We start from the raw sequence: 18532 nt of genomic DNA, 5'->3' as shown, positions 1-18532 counted from the left end.
TGGTACAAAGTTACCAAATGTAAATAGTGTAGTTAGATGTATACATACCTTAAAACCAATAAGAGTTGAGGGTATATTTATTTGTATTATTTATTATGTCTACACTTTTGTATAAGTTCCACTTTATGCATAGAGTTTATAAGAAATTTATTGGTATTATAGTCCAATTAATTAGAAATTAGTTTAGAATAATTGTTGAATATCAATGATTTCAAATATTGTAACAATATGCTAACTTCATTCAACTGGTAGATTTTCATAAATATACATTCGTACATACTAAGTAAGTTGTTAAATAGGTTGCGCTGTAAAAGTTTTGATATTATGTTTTAAAGTCGGAGAGGAAATTTGTCTTTCTTTACTATTGGAAATAGTTTAAATAATATTTAAGGTTTATAATATAGGACAAAAGCTATGAATTTTATGTACATAAAAGTGTCCTGAGCATTAACAACTTGGAAACGTGCAATAATGGGAACGTGCAATGCTCCCAGTTTAATAGTTTAGTTCTGTAGTTGATACGTTTGTTTGTATATAACCTACGTAGTTTTATAGAAAATATCAATGCTCATAATACTTGTTTGTCGTGAACAAAATGAAATATACACATAGCACATGTAATTCCGCGTGACAAGATTGACAGTTTAGATAATCGAAAAAGTAACTTGCAAATGTTTCAATCATACATGTTGTGTGTTGTTAATTGTACATCTTATTTTATACGATCCAAGAAGTGTAATAAACTCCTGCAAAATAGAAACGGTTATTATTTGTTGCTGCCTGACTGTAAATGCCATGTAAATACAAAGTAATAAATGAAATGATAATTACGATGTTACAATTTTTGATAACAATTTACAAATTCTTAAATTTAAAATTGCAACAAGGGCATTTGAGATTAAAAATACACCCAGATATACAAACACCGACACAGATTTCTTTTGAGTTAAAGCAGTTTTTTTACCTTTCAATATTCATAAGGTTAATATTATACAAAATACTTAATATTCTACAATATTTAAGAAAACGAAATGCTAACATTTTTGCTTATTTTGGTCGGTTAATTTGAAGAAAACATATCGATTTTTTTTTCGATTTAGGGAACATGCACGAATTTGCTGCTTAAATTTATATTTCAAGCTTACTACTTGAGAAGAGAAAGTTACTGCTTCAAGAATCCATGTTTAGTCAACTGCAAACAAGGTACATTAGAACTGTGCTAACGGTTACTAATTACAACTTGGTATATCCATATTTCAGTTCCTACAGATTTCCAATGAACTTATTCCCATAATTCTTCTGATTGCTCCTGTAGCGGTGAGCAAGAAAGTTCTAACAGGCTGACAGTATTTGTAGTGTAATGGATAGGTTGGTTGTACTTTCAACATAGGTTTATCCATTAGTGTTTTGACATTTAATAACTATTACATTTCATTCAATTAAATGCTTTTTCATTTTCCTGAAATACACTGCTTTCCAAAACTTAAGCACGCAATGCAAATTTTAGAAAGCGTATGTGAATTTGAGTGGCTGAAAATCGCTTCGGATGTAGATGTCAGTTTTTATGTGTAGCTTCCTTTTTGCAAGTAGAGAGTGAATCATCTGTACCTAGGTGCTTAATCTGTGCTCTTGAAATAGCATAAAAGCGAGGATTTCGTGCAAGAATCCAGCCCTGGCCCAAAACCATGGTAACGGTTGAAGTTTTTGCTTTCGATGACGTGTGACCGGCCAAGTGAATGCATCACTTCAATGTGAAGTCACGTGAAATGACAAAACGACAGTGTTGCAGTATGCAGATATTAAACACCAGAACAAGAACAATGTCTAGATGAGGATGTGTACTACAGGCTGTGGAAAAGGAGATGCGATAGCCACTAACGCCGTCAAACGGTTGGGCGGGAACTTTACGTCACATACCATGAAGAAGTAATAGGATCTGAGCTGATTATGTCATTTGCGACTAGTCCACTCAGAATTAGTTCACTTCATCAACTGATTTACTAAATCTCATCAATTTACATTGTCGAATTCATTATTTGAGTTTCTTTTTTTTTGGTTTAGGTTCAACATCTTCTCCGAAGAGAAAATTATGCTCATTTCTTTGTTTTCCTTGACCCTGTACATCCAGGTGTGTTATATACAGTGTACGTACAACTATAGATTGAATTGTATATGATTGTATCTTCTCCAAATATGATGTATAAAGAAACAAACTGCCGGAGAAGTAAGTGAGGTCAGTGTACAATTTTATATTACTATTATAGTGGAACCACAAGCAGAGAAACCTGCGCAGACTCGCGACTCCTGTGCACCGTACTCCAGTGTGGAGGGAAGGGGGAGAGTGGAGCATGCTCTCTTGTAGCCCGAGTTGAACGAAAGAGGAGGAAGGTTCTTTTTCTTGTGGTCGCTCTTATAAGTAAGGGGAACTGTGATTTTCCATTCATCTATTTTATCACTTCTTCATCATCTCAATTGACTTAAATGGCCGGAAGAGCAAAGTAAATTTATCAAATATAAATACAAACACGTACCGTTTAATAAATAACCAAAATGGAATGAAAAGTTAACAGTTTGTATTTTTATTGCTTTATGTGAATATGTAGGGAAAAGCGAGAGAGAATTGTACACCAATGGCAAAGAAATGGTAGGCGAATTTCCCCATCACCATTTTCCTCCAGTCTGTTTTCCCCAATCTGGTGATTACAAATTGAAATAAGCAGAGGTAAACACCCGCTTTCCATTTTTTAAAACAACACAGGATGTAGAACAAAAAAGATGAAAATAGCGATGGACAATTTGCCTACTATTATCTATCTCTTCATGAATAAAAATGCGTATAAATTTAGAACCACAGTAAAGAGCTTGTTAATGTAACATTTGTTTTATAGAAGATTATTTGTGTCACATTTTCCATTACAAAATACACTAAATTACTTCTTAACTTTCTTAAAGTATTATTGTTTTTACTAATTAATAGATATAACTAGACTATAGGTTAGTACACCCAATTCAACAACCCAACGTCCACGGAGTACATCTTGGACTGCATTTTGCAGACTAACGAGGCTCTGGTGTCTGGACCTAAAGCCCGTATAATCCTCGTAGGACTGTGTTTGTGCTGTCCTGAGTTTTGTCCTTATGTGATGCACACAAAATGTTAGAATCACTCACTCACTCTAAACTAAAGAAATATCACAACGTAAATTAACATAACACAACTTAAACAGCAAAAATACAACTTTGATTGGAAATTAAATCTAAAAAATATAACGTATCGAAGATCTGCAGTATTTATAGGTGTTATGTAAACACGCCGACCTTACCCGGGTCACTTCTGGTAGGTAGGGCAAAGATGAGAACTTTGAACTTTCGGAACCAAACATAACAACTTCTCTCTTCTCATTTATTGTTCAACAATAATATCAGTCACATCTGGCTCAAAAAAATAGTTCATTCTCTCAGGTTACCGTGCAATGTCACACTCTTTCCACCTTTTAATGTGGAGTCTTTAATTTCTGGAGCAGAAACCAAGTGCGGCTTCTTGCATTGAGGTCCAAGAGAGAGCACGTCAAGGTCAGTGGAACGCGTAGAAGCTATCCATTTCCTTGCTTTCTTCCGGTGGTACGCTTTGCATCTCTTAGCTTTATCTGCGACGTTTAAATGCCTAATACGGATAAAGGTTCTTGTCCGTGCGTACACCTTTATAACACAAGGATCAAGTTCGGGGCTCTTGTCTGCTAACGCTTTGGCCAGTGTTTTGATTATTCCCCGTCCTTTAGCTACTGTTCTACCGTGCATAGTACCAAAGATAACTTCGAATTCCTTCACTTTCTCCAGCCATTTTTCTGATGGAACGATCAAACCGCCTCGTGATATTTTTATTTTCTCGATCCAACCACTGGTAGAAAAATTACGTGGTGAGATCTGTAGAACCTCGCCAGTAGGATGCCCAAGAGTTTTATCTACTGTTCGGCATCGGAAAGCTACGTAGCCTGCCAAATATCGCAAGCCTTCCTCACAACACTCACTTTCAACGACTGGGAAAGGTACGCACTCTAGGGTTAAATTGTTCACAGTAACATCGCGAATTTCTGTTTCATCACTCTCAATCACAGAGAGGACCTGTGCCATTTCAGGAACCAGGCCTGTGAAAAGTTGGGAAGTAAAGTAGTCTGAGTTATTGTTGCACTCCATCGTAACAGGCGAAGTATTTTCCAGGATTATACTCCCTACATTCCTGCTCATAATAAGAAGTCGAAGGCGGTTTTTGAAGTCGACAGGGAGAGGGTTGTCGTGTGTCCTTCCGATTGCCCTGACTTGCGAAAACAAATTTTCCAGACAATCCTGATTTAACCGTGATGTTAATAAATAATCTATACTACAACTTTTCATATCATTGTATAGACCCAAGAGGGAGCGAATGGATGTCATGAATCCTTTCTGGAAGGGTAGAAGTGACAAGGATTTACCTACTCTCATATGCTGACACGTGTTGTAGAATTTTTTTAGCACTTCATCCTGAGCCTGATATTCAAGTCCGAAAGCACTTCCTACAGAAGCGTCAGCTTTCTGGGGGATTCTGCTATTCATTATGTCGAATGCATCGTTGACCAGGTGAAAGAAATTTGCAGTCTCTTGTTCTTCGGGAATTGTGTAGCTAATTGCTTCTGCAGTATGTTTCGAAAATAACTGGCAAGCAAGGGATACACGCTGTCGGTCTCTTCCTGACACAGATAGGTGACACTGTGTCAATTTAGGGCACAGCTTTATTTCTCCACAATCGATAGTTAAAAGCCGTTCAATGATTTCCCTACCGATATGCTTCCCTCCAGATAGAGTTAAACCATTATCTACAAAGTGGTTTCGGAGCAGCTTCATCATGTGTGGTATATCCGAAAAAACCCACACTCGTGAGTTTGGTTCTGTGGGATTCGTAAAGCAAGGATTCATGTATGTTACTGCCAAATCGTTCCACACTTTAGAGTTTTTGCCTCCCAAGTCACAAACTACAGCTACCACTTTAAATCCAACATCGTGCATCTCTGTAATTGCACTCTTTAGCAATGATCCTGTCATCTGCACATCAAAGTTATAATATATTGGTTGTTTCCAATTACTTATCAAACCACGTGCCATAATTACTTGCACTTGACTGTAAGGGCCATATACCTTATCTTCCTCTTGATCATACGACCTTCGAGAGTCAATGTTCATCTCATCAAAGCACAAAACACTTAATATTTCATTTTTCCCTAGTTGAAATGCTTGATTCTTCATTAATGTTAATACATCGTGTAAAAACCCAGTATTACAATGGAAAGAACGCGAGACCCACCTCTTAAGAGTCGATAATGCTGGTAATGGCATGTGCATTTTGGACCTCAAATAACTATAGCATCTTTTGGAAATGCATCTCAACGTTAGGGCTCGGCTTATGTCGTCCTTTTTCCAGCAAACATTCTTCTTTCCATTAACAAGATAGTCAACCTGTGCTTCCGTAAATATACTTGTCAATGTTTTAGTTGCAGTTTCTTTGACGTTTATTTTACTTTGCTTGATTTCATTACTTTTCTTTCTTAGAGTTTGCCTCAATCGCCTTGTTTGTCTTGTAAGTTGATCAACTTGATTTTTCAACCGCCTGTTTTTTATTTCTAGGTTTCTGATTCTAGTTTCTAATGCTTTTTGTATCAACGAGCTATGTTCATTTACCTGTATTTCTTTATCTCTTGTTTCCTTAACGGCCAATGGAACAATATATAATTTGGCGTTTGTTTGATTACTCTTCAATCACATACAGGAGATTCATAACGTGATGTTCTTTTGATTATATGAAAAAAATACTGGTGATATTTTTAAGGATTCTATAGAGCATAAGTTTAAAATGTATTATACAAATTAGTAATAGTATTTTTAATATTTGTGGCAACGTATTCAATTCACTGAATTATTCTTAAAAATGTATACTACTATGTAAGACCATTACAGACACATTAACATTTATTTCATAGAACGTATAAGCTATATTAAAAAATACAATACTTCTGCAATTGAATTGTACTTTATGACCAAGTTACAAAGCAAAAATTAAACCATTAAGCTAAACTCCTACAGCTTATCAAAATCTAATTACGGCTTCGCAGTAACCAACTTAGCTTTGAACAAAACTTCGTATATATTTTGTGCTTATAAAATACCGACACGAAAGTTGTCGTATTAATCATTTTACACATCGGTAAGAAGCCACACTTGGTTTCTACTGCAGAAATTAAATACTACACATCGAAAGGTGGAAAAAATCTGCCCTTGCATGTTAACCTGAGACTGCAGTGGCGTGCCCAGGATTTTCGAAAGGGAGGGGTTACGTATTTACGGTAGTCATCCATCATTTTGTCATCTTTTCCTACATTTGACGTTCTTTCTTTTTAGGAATACTGGGCCAACGGGAACTGTTATAACCCCCACCAACTCCCCATTGGGCACGCCGCTGCTTGTGAGAATGAAATATTACTACATGCCAAGTTTGCGTGAAAGCAAAGTTGAACAGTATTACATTTCATGTTAGGCACACTGTGATATATTCGCGGAAACATGTGCACTAAAGAAAAAAATACAAGTGCATTGCCTAGTGTAAATATAGCGTACATAAATGCTCATTTGAACTTTTCTTTTCTGGTATGCACAGTACATTATGTTCAACGTACTTGGAAGATGTATCTTGTAATAAATAATAATAACAAGTGGTGTGCGCTATCTAGAAAAGTCGGGACCGGGATCGGAAAGAAAAATTCCGTCCCTATCCCGACTCCAGCAAATGACTTCCCTACTTTTCTGGATACCGAGCAGTCGGGAAATACCGAATGGTCATTTTAAAACGGTATTAATTCTTTTCTTTTCTACATTGCAAGTGCCTGGAACTTATCGGAAATTGTTAGTTTTCATTCCAGAAATGCAAAGACAATCAATTAAGGTGAAAATGACGTGTAAAATTTGAAATTTTCAGTGCCTCGGAAAATTTCGGAAATTTCCCGTCCCGAAAATTTCCCGACTAGTCGAGAAATTGCGAATATTTCCCGTCCCGAATGTCAGGATTTAAAAAAATTTCCGTTCCGATCAATAATATTCTGTCCCGCATAACAATAAGTACCTATCGATATTTATTTTCAATTTGTATGAAGCCACAAAATGTAAATGGGTGGAAATGCTCATTTGTGTACTCGATTTCGTGTTTTCAGTTTTTTGGTATGGTTTTCCTATCTGCATAGTGCAACACTAGCGCATAGATTTGGAATTCATTTCATGGATAAATTCACTTCTTACCGTCGTTTCGTCATTTCGAGTAAACAACGGATTGGCCCAACCTTACTTCTAATAACCTTGCAAGAATCATCACACTTTAGTTGAAGACGCCAGCATTTTGAAGGGTTTGAGGTGAATTTAAAAGCTGATACGAAGTGTGTATAACTTTTGTAGGGTTATTTTTGATAATGTTCGTGTTTCTATGGCTGAAAGAAGACGAATGACAGATAGAGAGCGCTGGCGTGCTCTCGGACGCATTGAAGCAGGACAGTCAATCAAAGATGTCGCTATTTTCTTTGGCGTTGATCATTCGGTAATTTCTCGATTATGGAAACAATTCCAAACAAGTCAAACAGTTGTCTGGTGACCTGTTCCCGGTCGTCCAAGGGTTACCGCACCCTCTTATGATCGATATATTGCCATAGTAGCCAAGCGGAATCGACGAGCGACCTCCACAACTGTTACATCCATGGTTGCAGCGGCACTTGGTAAGACAATATCTGCCAGTTCTGTGCGCCGAAGGCTCCACATGAAGGTATAGTACGCCCAAGTACCACGTTTTTGTGTTGCACTAACCGTCCAAGCCAGAGGGGCAAGATTAAAGTGGTGTCGTCAACATGTCAATTGGACTGTCACAGACTGGTGCAACGTCCTGTTCACGGACGAGTCCAGATTTGCCCTGGAATCAGATGATAAGCAATCAGGCCAAGAACATCATCGAACATCACGCATTCAGAGGTGGCAGCGTCATGATGTGGGCTGGAATTTCAATGGAATATCGCACCGAGCTGCACATCTTTAAAGGTGGTTCCGTGACGGCTGTGCGGTATCGGGATGAAGTCCTAGACCTCATTGTGAGACTCTACGCTACAGCAGTTGGTCCTGATTTCCTCCTTATTGACGATAATGCCCGTCTTCATCGTGCCAACATCGTTGACGAGTACCTGGAGAGTGAAAGCATTGTCGTATGGAGTGGCCGGCGTATTCCCCCGACCTTCATCCCAGCGAAAACCTTTGGGATGCCCTCGGGCGTGCTGTCTCTGCACATTTACCTCCTCAAGCCAGTCTCAGAGAGTTGAAAACTGCCCTAGTGGAGGAATGGCCATTGGTCGCATCTGCGATGGTTGATCACCTCATTGAAAGCATGGAAAATCGTTGTAAAGTTTGTGTGAAGGTTCGGGGTGGTCACATACCATATTACTGTAAGTTTTGTTTATTTTGTTTGCCTTTAAACATCATTATGTTAGTGACCCAAATGTGACATCATATAACTTACGAAAAGTAAATATTTTTTCATCTTTGTACACAATTCTTGTTTTCTATAATGCATAAACGTATTTTCTACCTTCATGTGAAATTTTATGTTGGCAAAGCTTTACTTTTCCATTTTTGTTGATTTTACCATCACGTGCTTAACTTTTGGAAGCGTATTTATTTTCATCTTAGGCATTATAAAGGAGATTTGAGAGTTTTAAGTCCTCTTATTCACAGAATGCCTAAACAGAACTGGACCTCGAGTTTAAAGTGGGATCCAAACAACTAGGTGCCTCAGCCGGGTATCGAAACGGGGACTCCTTGATTACAAGGCGAGAACAGTAATACACATTGTTACAAAATGAATTTGTAGTTAGATCGCTCTTCTGCAACTTTTGGCTAATCGAGAAAATGAGTGATGATTAAATGCAATTGGTTAGGTAAATCACGAAGTCTTGATCTGACCGAGCCTCGAATCAGGGAATTTAGGTAAAGACATGACGTTATCGCCATCGGGGAGACCTCAACCAGTGTTCGTAAATATACCTTTTAATATTAATTGAGTTATCAAAAAGTAACTGATTTACAGTTGCAGTTACTCAACAGTTACTTTTGGAAATTTCTCTGGAAGTAAATTACACACAATCAATGATCATTAATTATAATAAGATAAATATATGAAGACTGTATTATATTTATATTTCTGGTACATAATATAAGTCTTTATGCACGTATGTTATTACAACAAATAGAAAAGATAGAACAAGGAATCAGCATTCCTTGAATGATAATTTATTATTTCTCTCTCCATACATAAACATTTTTTTGTTATTAAACAATGACATATTTCTAGCTCAAGAACCACGTTCCAAATGAATGCAGCCAAAACACTGAAACGACGAATTGCAATGAAGTGCAGATGTTATAAATTTAGCATGCCACGAAGCCTAGCTTCCTTGCCTTAGATGATTCCACGAAAATTATTTCACCTTAGCATCCAGAGAAAACAGTTGGAAACAGAGTTGCCAAATTTAGCTCTTTCCCCAAGTTACAAATTTTCAAGTAACAACTTAAGTGTCGTAAAGTAACTGTTGATAACGTTACTTATATTACAAGAAAGTAACTGTTACGGTTACAGCTACTTTTTACTTTTTAAAGTAGCTAATTACAGTTACAATTCCTGAAAGAAGTAGCTGTCACTTGTAACTGAGTTACGAGTAGCTATTTACTTCCAAATATTGGTCGCCATAATTACTAAAAGTGACAGTACGGTGCTAAAGAGGAAAGATAGAAATATATTTTCCTTGCGTTCATGAAAGTCGGGAGGGCTGTCGAACGGGTTCGTTGACACCCCCCCCCCCGAAATGGGCATGCTTCATTTCAACCTACAAAAAGCAGAAATTTGTCATTTTTATTGTTAATAACGGAAGCAAAGTTCATTTAGTTAACATTGGAACAAAATAATCAAATGTATTAGATACCAAAAAATTGAATGAAAAAATACAGAAACCAGGTCATATTTTCATATTCTACCATATCCAAAGAATATATGGTTCCACAGTTTTCAAAATTCCAAAAGTTATTATTTTAGGTGAGAGGTCACACAATATGAACTTGATGCATAAAATTTTATTTTATGTTTTAAAGCCTTTCCTTGAACGAGGCGTGCAAAAGTTAATAACAAAATACGATAACTGTGCACTTCAGTATACTAATAACAAGAAATGTGAAAGAAATAATGGAAAATCGTGGTGCTGGATATTCACTCGTCTGGTGGATCGAGGAGCAAAGTCTCCCCATTTTTATATAATACATAATTTGTATATAATTTATAATCTTGAGCATTTATAACCGTGGTAATAATAATTATTGTTGTTATTATTTCTACTATTCAACGTTTATCAATGGTTGAGCCCCTGCAAAAATTTCTGGCTACGTCCATGCTTGTTAAAGACCAATTGAATAGATTATACAAAAAGTAGCTCGCAGCAAAGTCATTGACGTCACGAGACGATGTTGATAGGAACTGACTTCCTGGGACGCAACTCAAGAAAAAACATTCTTCCAATAGAAGGAAAGCCCTTGTTACCAATGGCGAGTTAATTTAGCTTCGGAAGAAGGAAGAAAAAGTAATCTTCGCCTTCAAGACCAGAGTATCGCGTGACTGCAAAATGCATTCTGTTTATCCGACTCAAAAGCAGGCAATATCTGACACGTTGCTGGATCTGGAAACGTGACGTACGACGTAACAGCCCTGTTGCAGCGAAACCGGTCTCAAAGTCTTCCTCTTCCTACGAAACTGGGTCACTGCCACCCCCCTCCCCCTCTCGCACCTTTCTTTTTCTTTCGCGAGAACTGTAACATATTGTAAACCAGGGATTTTTCCTTCCTCGAGTACGCAGGCAAGTTCTGAGAGATGTAGCTGCCACACCTTTCTCTAAAGAAGGTCTCAGACCGACGCGATTGTCACTTTCAAACGAACCTTCAGAAATAAATGCAACTTTTCGAACCGAAGCGACACGTCAAACTTGTTTCATTCGGTTTATTTTACTTCGCTTTTCTGCTACTTTTGACTAATCGCGAAGATGAGTATGAGGGATATGATATGCTCGGAATGGGCTGTTTTGTAAATACCGTGCATCGTGTCGCTTCGGTCTGAAAGCTCCTTTAGAGAAAGGCGTGGCGTTGGCACATGCGCGGCGAATGCTTTGCTATAAAATGAAGGGTGCCTTATTGCTTGCTGCATTATCGGTATGAAATCCGATGTCGCTTGTGGTCGACTGTCACTTGTCGCTTCGGTCTTAAAGTACCCCTAGCGAGTTCTCAGGCCAGAACGACAGACGACAGCGGAGGTTCACACCGAAGTGACAATCATCCATTTAATCACTCATTCTCATCTTCGTGATTAGCCAAAAGTGGCAGAAAAGCGCTGCTAAATAACAAAACCCAAAACAAATCAGGTACAGTCACGGACACTTCTGGGTTGTAACAACCCTACTGACTTTCAATGGGATTATATATTGGGATTATGCCCCTTTGTAAGCTGTTAGTGCCCAGTTCGATTATTCGCGAATAATTATATGGTGTCCTACTGTTTAGATTTTCCCACGGGTTGGTTAAGGATGATTTATTTTCATAATTACGACTTTGTAGTTTTGCTACCCCGGAATTTATACGATGTGAATACTATCAAATTGCTTAAACGAGATTATCTCTTCATTGAAGTTTTTCCAATACAATAATATATCGGACAAGAATATAACCGTAGCAAGAGCAAGAATCATGGTCGCCATAGCAACGAGGTTTGAACAGATGAAAAACCAACACCTGTATTAAAACATCTTTCACGTAGGTGATTTCGTCAGCGCTTGAGTTCAAGAACACTCGACATTGTGGTGAGTAGATGTCGCACCTATACTAATTGTAGATTTTTCTCTCTTACTTAAACTATTCTTAGAATATCATTAAATACCCTTCAGAACTAATTTCATTTTTTCTATCCTTTGACTACTGTTGGTAATAGTGTTTGAACCGAAAAATAGAGCAAATTCGTTGACAATGACAACAAACATTCAAGTGTGCTTATTAATTTAATCAAATAATAACCTTCTTGTGTTACATAATAAGTAAATAGATTGATCTTAAGGGTGATAACAATTGAAAGGATTTTAAGGTGCAAAATTATGGTCGGGAAAGGGAAGAAAAGGTTCGAAAAAAGGTGCTGATAAAATGCCTTTAATCAATGCTCTCTTTCTCTGCGCATTCTTTATATAATGCGCGCGGACCGCAGAGAGAACTGTGGTTCTGCCGAATAGGTTTTGTTGAAGTTTGTGTTTTCTCTCGCGGGTTTTGCTACATTATCTTGGGAACTTGTTTCTGTTAGTTTTGTATTAGCAACTAGTAAAAATATATTATTTGTTTTATGAAAGAAAATACAGAAATCTACTTACGAATTGGTATATTACACTATACCCCATAATACATAATTAGAACAGTAACAGTGATAATGAAATGTCTTTCTTCTTATCAAAGATTTTTATCATTAATGCAACTTAATTGTGAATGTTATAAAAAGATGACAGTCACAATAATCTCCCCTCCTGGGGGGGAAGAAAATATAGACATCATACTTTGATGGCTTAAGAAGATACAAGATTTTAAATATACACATCGAACAGTTACATAACTTTGAAATATTCAACATTCAAAACAACATTTATTACTATAACAAATCTTTCAAAGAATGACAATCAATTCAAAACTACGTTGTTACCCTTGCGCACCTATTTGTTAACATTCAACAACAACTCGTGTTTCTTCTCCAATGAACAGTAAAAGGGTTTGATATTTTGTAAATTGTGTCTACACTTTATCTGTTGTCCATCTAAAGACACCAAGTTCACGAAATTGTTCTTCACTTCCTCCACCAAAAATGGCCCCACATATAAGTCATACAATTTATGGATAGTTTTGTTCAAGGCAGAACTTCTTGTATGATTCCTAACCATAACCAAATCACCTTGAACAATTGTAGGGGTTTCTGCGTTTGAATGAATCTTCTTTCTAGATTTTGAACGTTTAGTTGTTTCAATTAACTGAATATATTTAGCTTTCCAAGACAATTCGTTCATCTTTTCTGGCCAGTCAATAACAGAAGTTATTTTATCTCGAACTTCCTCGTGTAGAAAAATTTCAGCCGGAGTGAAACCAACAACCTCGTTATATGAGTAATTTAGTAATTTTATAACATTTGTTAAAACTTTGGACCAAGATCTGTGGTTGGTTTTACAAAAGAGTCTAAGCAAACGAATGATCTCTTTATTATATCTCTCAATTGGATTCGCATGAGGCGAATATGGTGAAGTGAGGATATGCTTTACACCAATTGAATTCAAAAATTTTTCCCATTCATTGGATTTAAATTGTGATCCATTATCCGTTAACATAACTGTACACATAGGATAATGATGGAAATAACCTAAGTTAATTCTGTTGATAATCTCTCGAGTTGTTGCCTTCCTGAGAGGATTTGCCATAACATATTTGCTGGTCAATTCTACAATAGTCAGAATATGTTGATATCCTTGAGATAATGGCAATGGACCAATCAAGTCTAAAGATAAGAACTGATGTAATTTGAAAGAAATCACGTGAAACTCCTCTTTGGTAATATGCTGTGTTTTTTGTTTCGTCCTTGCACATTCTACACAATCACTTAAATATGACTTGACACTTTCTCTCATCTTTAGCCAGAAATAGAATTTAGAACACTTCTTATAAAGCTTCGAAAACCCAAAATGGCCAGCCAAATCATGTTGTTCATACAAAACTTTCTTGACAGCTGCTTCAGGTACAAAAACTCTCCAATGATTCGAGTTGGTAGATCTATAAAACAATATATTTTTATGTAGTTTAAATATTCCCTTAATTTCGAAATGGTCGTCACCCTTGCCTAACATAGAAATTATACGTTGACATAATTCATCGTTTTGTTGTAGTTTCATCGAATACAAAAAGTATTCTTCTTCAAGTAAATAAATATCTGTGCAGTTTACATGTAAAGTGGAAGGAAACAAATTGTTTTGTGACTTAATTGGATATCTACTTAACGCGTCCGCGGCCGTATTTGCAGAACCACTAACATGCTGAATTGTATAATCATAATTTTGCAATTTCAAAGCCCATCTATTAAGCCTTGGATTTAACGATCTTGTTGAATTTAACCAAGAAAGTGATTGATGGTCACAGTGTATTTATGGTCTGCCCAATAGATATATTGAAAATTTTTCCACGGAAAAAAGGATGGCAAGACATTCTATTTCATGCACAGAATATGTTAATTCTGAACCTCGCAAAACTCTGCTCGCATACTGGATAATCAAAGTTTCACCATTGTCAGAATATTGCCATAAGACTCCACCGATTCCAATTTTACTGCCATCAGTATTTACATGGAAAGTGTTGTTCAAGTTAGGTTGAGCTAACATCTCCGGAGACAAAGCCAATTCCTTCAGACGTTTAAATGCCTGGAGATGTGCTTCATTCCATTCCAATTTCTTATTTGTTCTAAGTAAATCGTATAAAGGAGCAGCAATCATTGCAAACTTATCCACAAATTTTCTTCCCCAATTTAACATTCCTAAAAATTTTCTTAACGCTTTTCTATTTGTTGGAGTAGGATATTCAGTTATTGCTAGATTTCTTTCTGGATCTACAGCGATGGTTTCACCTGATACTATGTGACCAAGAAACTTCACTTCAGTTTTACAAAATGTGCACTTCGATAATTTGATGGACATATTTACTTCTTTCGAAGTTTTCAACACGTAGTCCAAATGTTTTAAATGACTTTGCAGTGATGATGAAAATATAAGAATATCATCCACATACACTATAAGAAATGAACTAGTATCATTGCCAAACACTTTATGCATTCTGTCGACAAAAACACTAACAGCACTCTTAATACCAAAAGGCAAAAAATGAAATTCCATTAAAATACCACGATATGAGAAAGATGTGAACTCATAAGATCTAGGTGTCAGTGGTATTTGAAAATATCCACAAGTTAGGTCAATCGTCGAAAAGAATTTTTCGCATCTCAACCTAGGCAAAAGTTCAGATATAGGTTCAACCTGTGTCATGGGTGAAATTACATCTTCATTCAGCTTCCTAAAATCAACAACAGGACGCCACAATCCACCTGCCTTTGGAACTATGTGGAGAGGGTTCCGGTATGGAGAAGTACTTTCATGAATTACTCCCCACGTTTTCCATTTCTTTAATTCTTTCTCCATATCATCTCGCCTAGCGAATGGAATAGGGTACGTAGATGCCACTATAGGTTCATTCGTATCTAGCTGTATGTCATAAGATTCCACCTTGGCTGCCTTTGGTTTGTCCGAAAACACATCTTGATACTTCAGTAATAAATTAAATAACTTATCAGCAACTCCAGCTTCACAATATTCGTTGCCATAAACTTTCTTATGGATATCTTCTTCAGAAGCTAGATAAGCAGAATCATTAACATGAGAAGATTCAAATGTCAAAGTTTTACAAGATTCAATTACGGAATTTAGCGAGCAAGTATTATTTGTGGAACTCGGAACAAAAGGAGCTGATACTTCCTTACTACTTGAATGAATTAGTTCAACAGTAGACATACGATAATTAATTATAGCCTTATACTGCCACATAAATGGTGCTCCCAAGATCAAATCGGCATGTAATTGTTTAACTACATATAAACCCACGTGGAAAAATTCATCTCCCAACTGCATAATGACATATTTAAAACCTACAACTTTTATACGTTGCTCACCAGCGAAACAAGCCAACTGAATTCCTTCTATTGGTTCCAGCTTTATACTTGGTAATAAAGAACTTAGAGTGATCCAAACCTTGTAATCCAACAAATTACATTGACTACCAGTGTCAATTAAACAATTAAGAAACAAGTCACAAATTCTTCCCTGTATTTCTGGTGCTTCAAGTAAAGGTGTAGGAGTTCCTTTATCTGTAACAGTCCACTCAGGCTCTGAATCAAACCACTCCAGCAAAAATGCAACAGGTAAAACATCTTCTTTATCAACGCCTAAATATTTAACTTTATTAAAGTCACCGAGACAAGACTTAACATGCAAAAGGTAAGGATCATAATTACAATTAAGCTCCATGTGGTCATTCTTGACAGGGCGAATTGGAGCGCATTTCCCCGCCTTAGTTGTTTAATGTTCTCGGAGGGCTCCCACTAGTAACATTAGTTACTGAGGAACATTCTTGATTTAAACTAATGTCATTGCAATTCATTCCATTTCGGAAATTTCCATTGTTCCTTGCTGAAATCTCTGAGTTAGTGTTAATGGAGTCAACTCGAAATTCTGTATTGGTCGGACCTTGAAATCTTCTATTTCTGTTGTATCTAGGTGCATCTGTATTATTGCCATTACTAGCGTTCCTTTGAGTATTTGTTCTTCGATTGTTATTATGAAAATACAAACTTCGATCGTTACCTTGTCGCCTATAGCTCTCTTGGTTAGCTCCAGATTGCCTATAGTTGTTTCTGGGATTCCTAGCAGCTGGTTGGCCCATAAGTCTCTCTGAAGCTACTGTTTGAGTAGATGAATCGCTGCATGACTTATTTTCCATAGACACTTGCCTTACAAAATGCCTAGATTTCTCGAACCTATTCGAGTTGTACTCCCCACTTATATAATCACCAGGTAGTGACAAAAATTTGTTTTTATCACTAGAATATAAGTCTATTGTCCTGAGTTTTTGTGTTAATTGTTTAAGGTTGGAAATTTCGTGACAACCCACATTCTTAGAAACTGTTTCTGGCAATTGCTTCAGAATTACTCTTATTATCTCAGCTTGTTTAGGCTTTTCTACAAGATTGCAATAAGATGAATATACCTTCAATGCGTAGGGTTCTAATGATAAACCAGAAGATGTGTTGTATTTACGAGAACGCAAAACTGCCAGTTGGCTTTCTAACAAATCATTCGAAGCAAATTGTTCAAGAAACTTGCACACAAAATCATCATATGATGAGAAATTCCGTCTTTCACTATTGAACCAATACGCTGCAGTATTGTAGAAACATTTGTGAATAACTTGCAGGCGATATTGAGAAGATACACCAATAAAATTTAACATTGTTGTCAGCTGGTCTATAAACTCCCTAGCTGATTGTTTCGAGACGTCACCTCCAAAACGTGGTAACTGGCTTAGCTCATTTAAACGAATAACTTTACCCGGGCATTCTCCAAATGGGTTTCTTGCAGAAATATTTGTATTACATTCTGCACGCGCAGGTTTACAAAACTGGTTTGATTCAAAATTTGGAGACTGAGAATTCTTAGAAGCAATGTTAATTGGATCATTCAAAATGTCATTTCTGGGAATGTAATTTTGATTACAAAACATCGGACTCATTGAAGTTGTAGCAGTTGTATTACCAGCCACAGTATATAATGGCTTCTCACATGAAGGTGTATGCTGAAAACACATTTGTGAAATTGGATTATTTGAATAAGCTTTCGTTGTACAACACTGAGTTTCATTATGAAAACTGGCATTCAGAGGACTTCCATAACCATAATGGTTAGTAGAACAAGGTTCATTGTAATGCACTCTATTTGTATTTTCCGAAAGTGCGAAGTCCCTATTGGCCAACGGATGTGTAGTGAAATGAGCAGGTGATTCGTCACGTGATGGAGGATCCCACAAATAAGATGTCTTGGAAAGCCTGTAGGTAAAATCAGTTCCTAAAGAAGCGTTCTGACCTGATTTACGTTTAGTAATTACAGGTACATCAATATCAGATGAATCATAACCGGAAGAACCAACACCACGTTTGTCACTTCGAGCACTATCCTGAAATTTAACATTTCGTGATCTTCGATTTGAATTTGCGTTATTTGTTTGACAAGCCACATGCTCAGTTTGTTTACTATTTCCATCCTCTTCGCTCAGTTCTCGTCTTCCATTCAAAGTTTCGTTAGCAACACTGTTGCTGATGGCATTGCCTTGCTCCAAAGAAATAACCCTATCTCTAAGGTCATTTACCAAGGTTTCAGAGCTACATGTAGCAGTCTGAACTACCTTCAGTCTATCTAATTCCGCATTTAATGTTCAAACCTAACCTCATGTTGAGTAAATTTCTCCATAATTTCCTCATTGCAGACTTCCAACCTTGCCAACTTTCCGTCATGACTCTTCATTTGTTCTTGAATAACTGAAACTTCGACATGCATTGTACTAATACCTTCATCCAATTTACACCTCAACTCACTGCTAACATTCTGACAAGTTTGGGCAACATCTTGTTACGAATGTTCAATATGATCAAGCCGGCCGTTAAACCTAACATTATGCTGCTGTAATTCATTTCGAATGGCTTGAAACTTCTCTTCCAGATTTTCATTATTTTGTTGCAATTCCCTTTTTAACATTTCATTATTTTGTTGCATATCCT

This window comes from Lepisma saccharinum, chromosome 6, assembly GCF_977018435.1.
Source record: "Lepisma saccharinum chromosome 6, izLepSacc3.1, whole genome shotgun sequence".
In the NCBI taxonomy this organism is placed as follows: Eukaryota; Metazoa; Arthropoda; class Insecta; order Zygentoma; family Lepismatidae; genus Lepisma; species Lepisma saccharinum.
The sequence above is the reverse complement of the archived record's forward strand: the minus strand, read 5'-3'. Positions refer to the sequence as shown.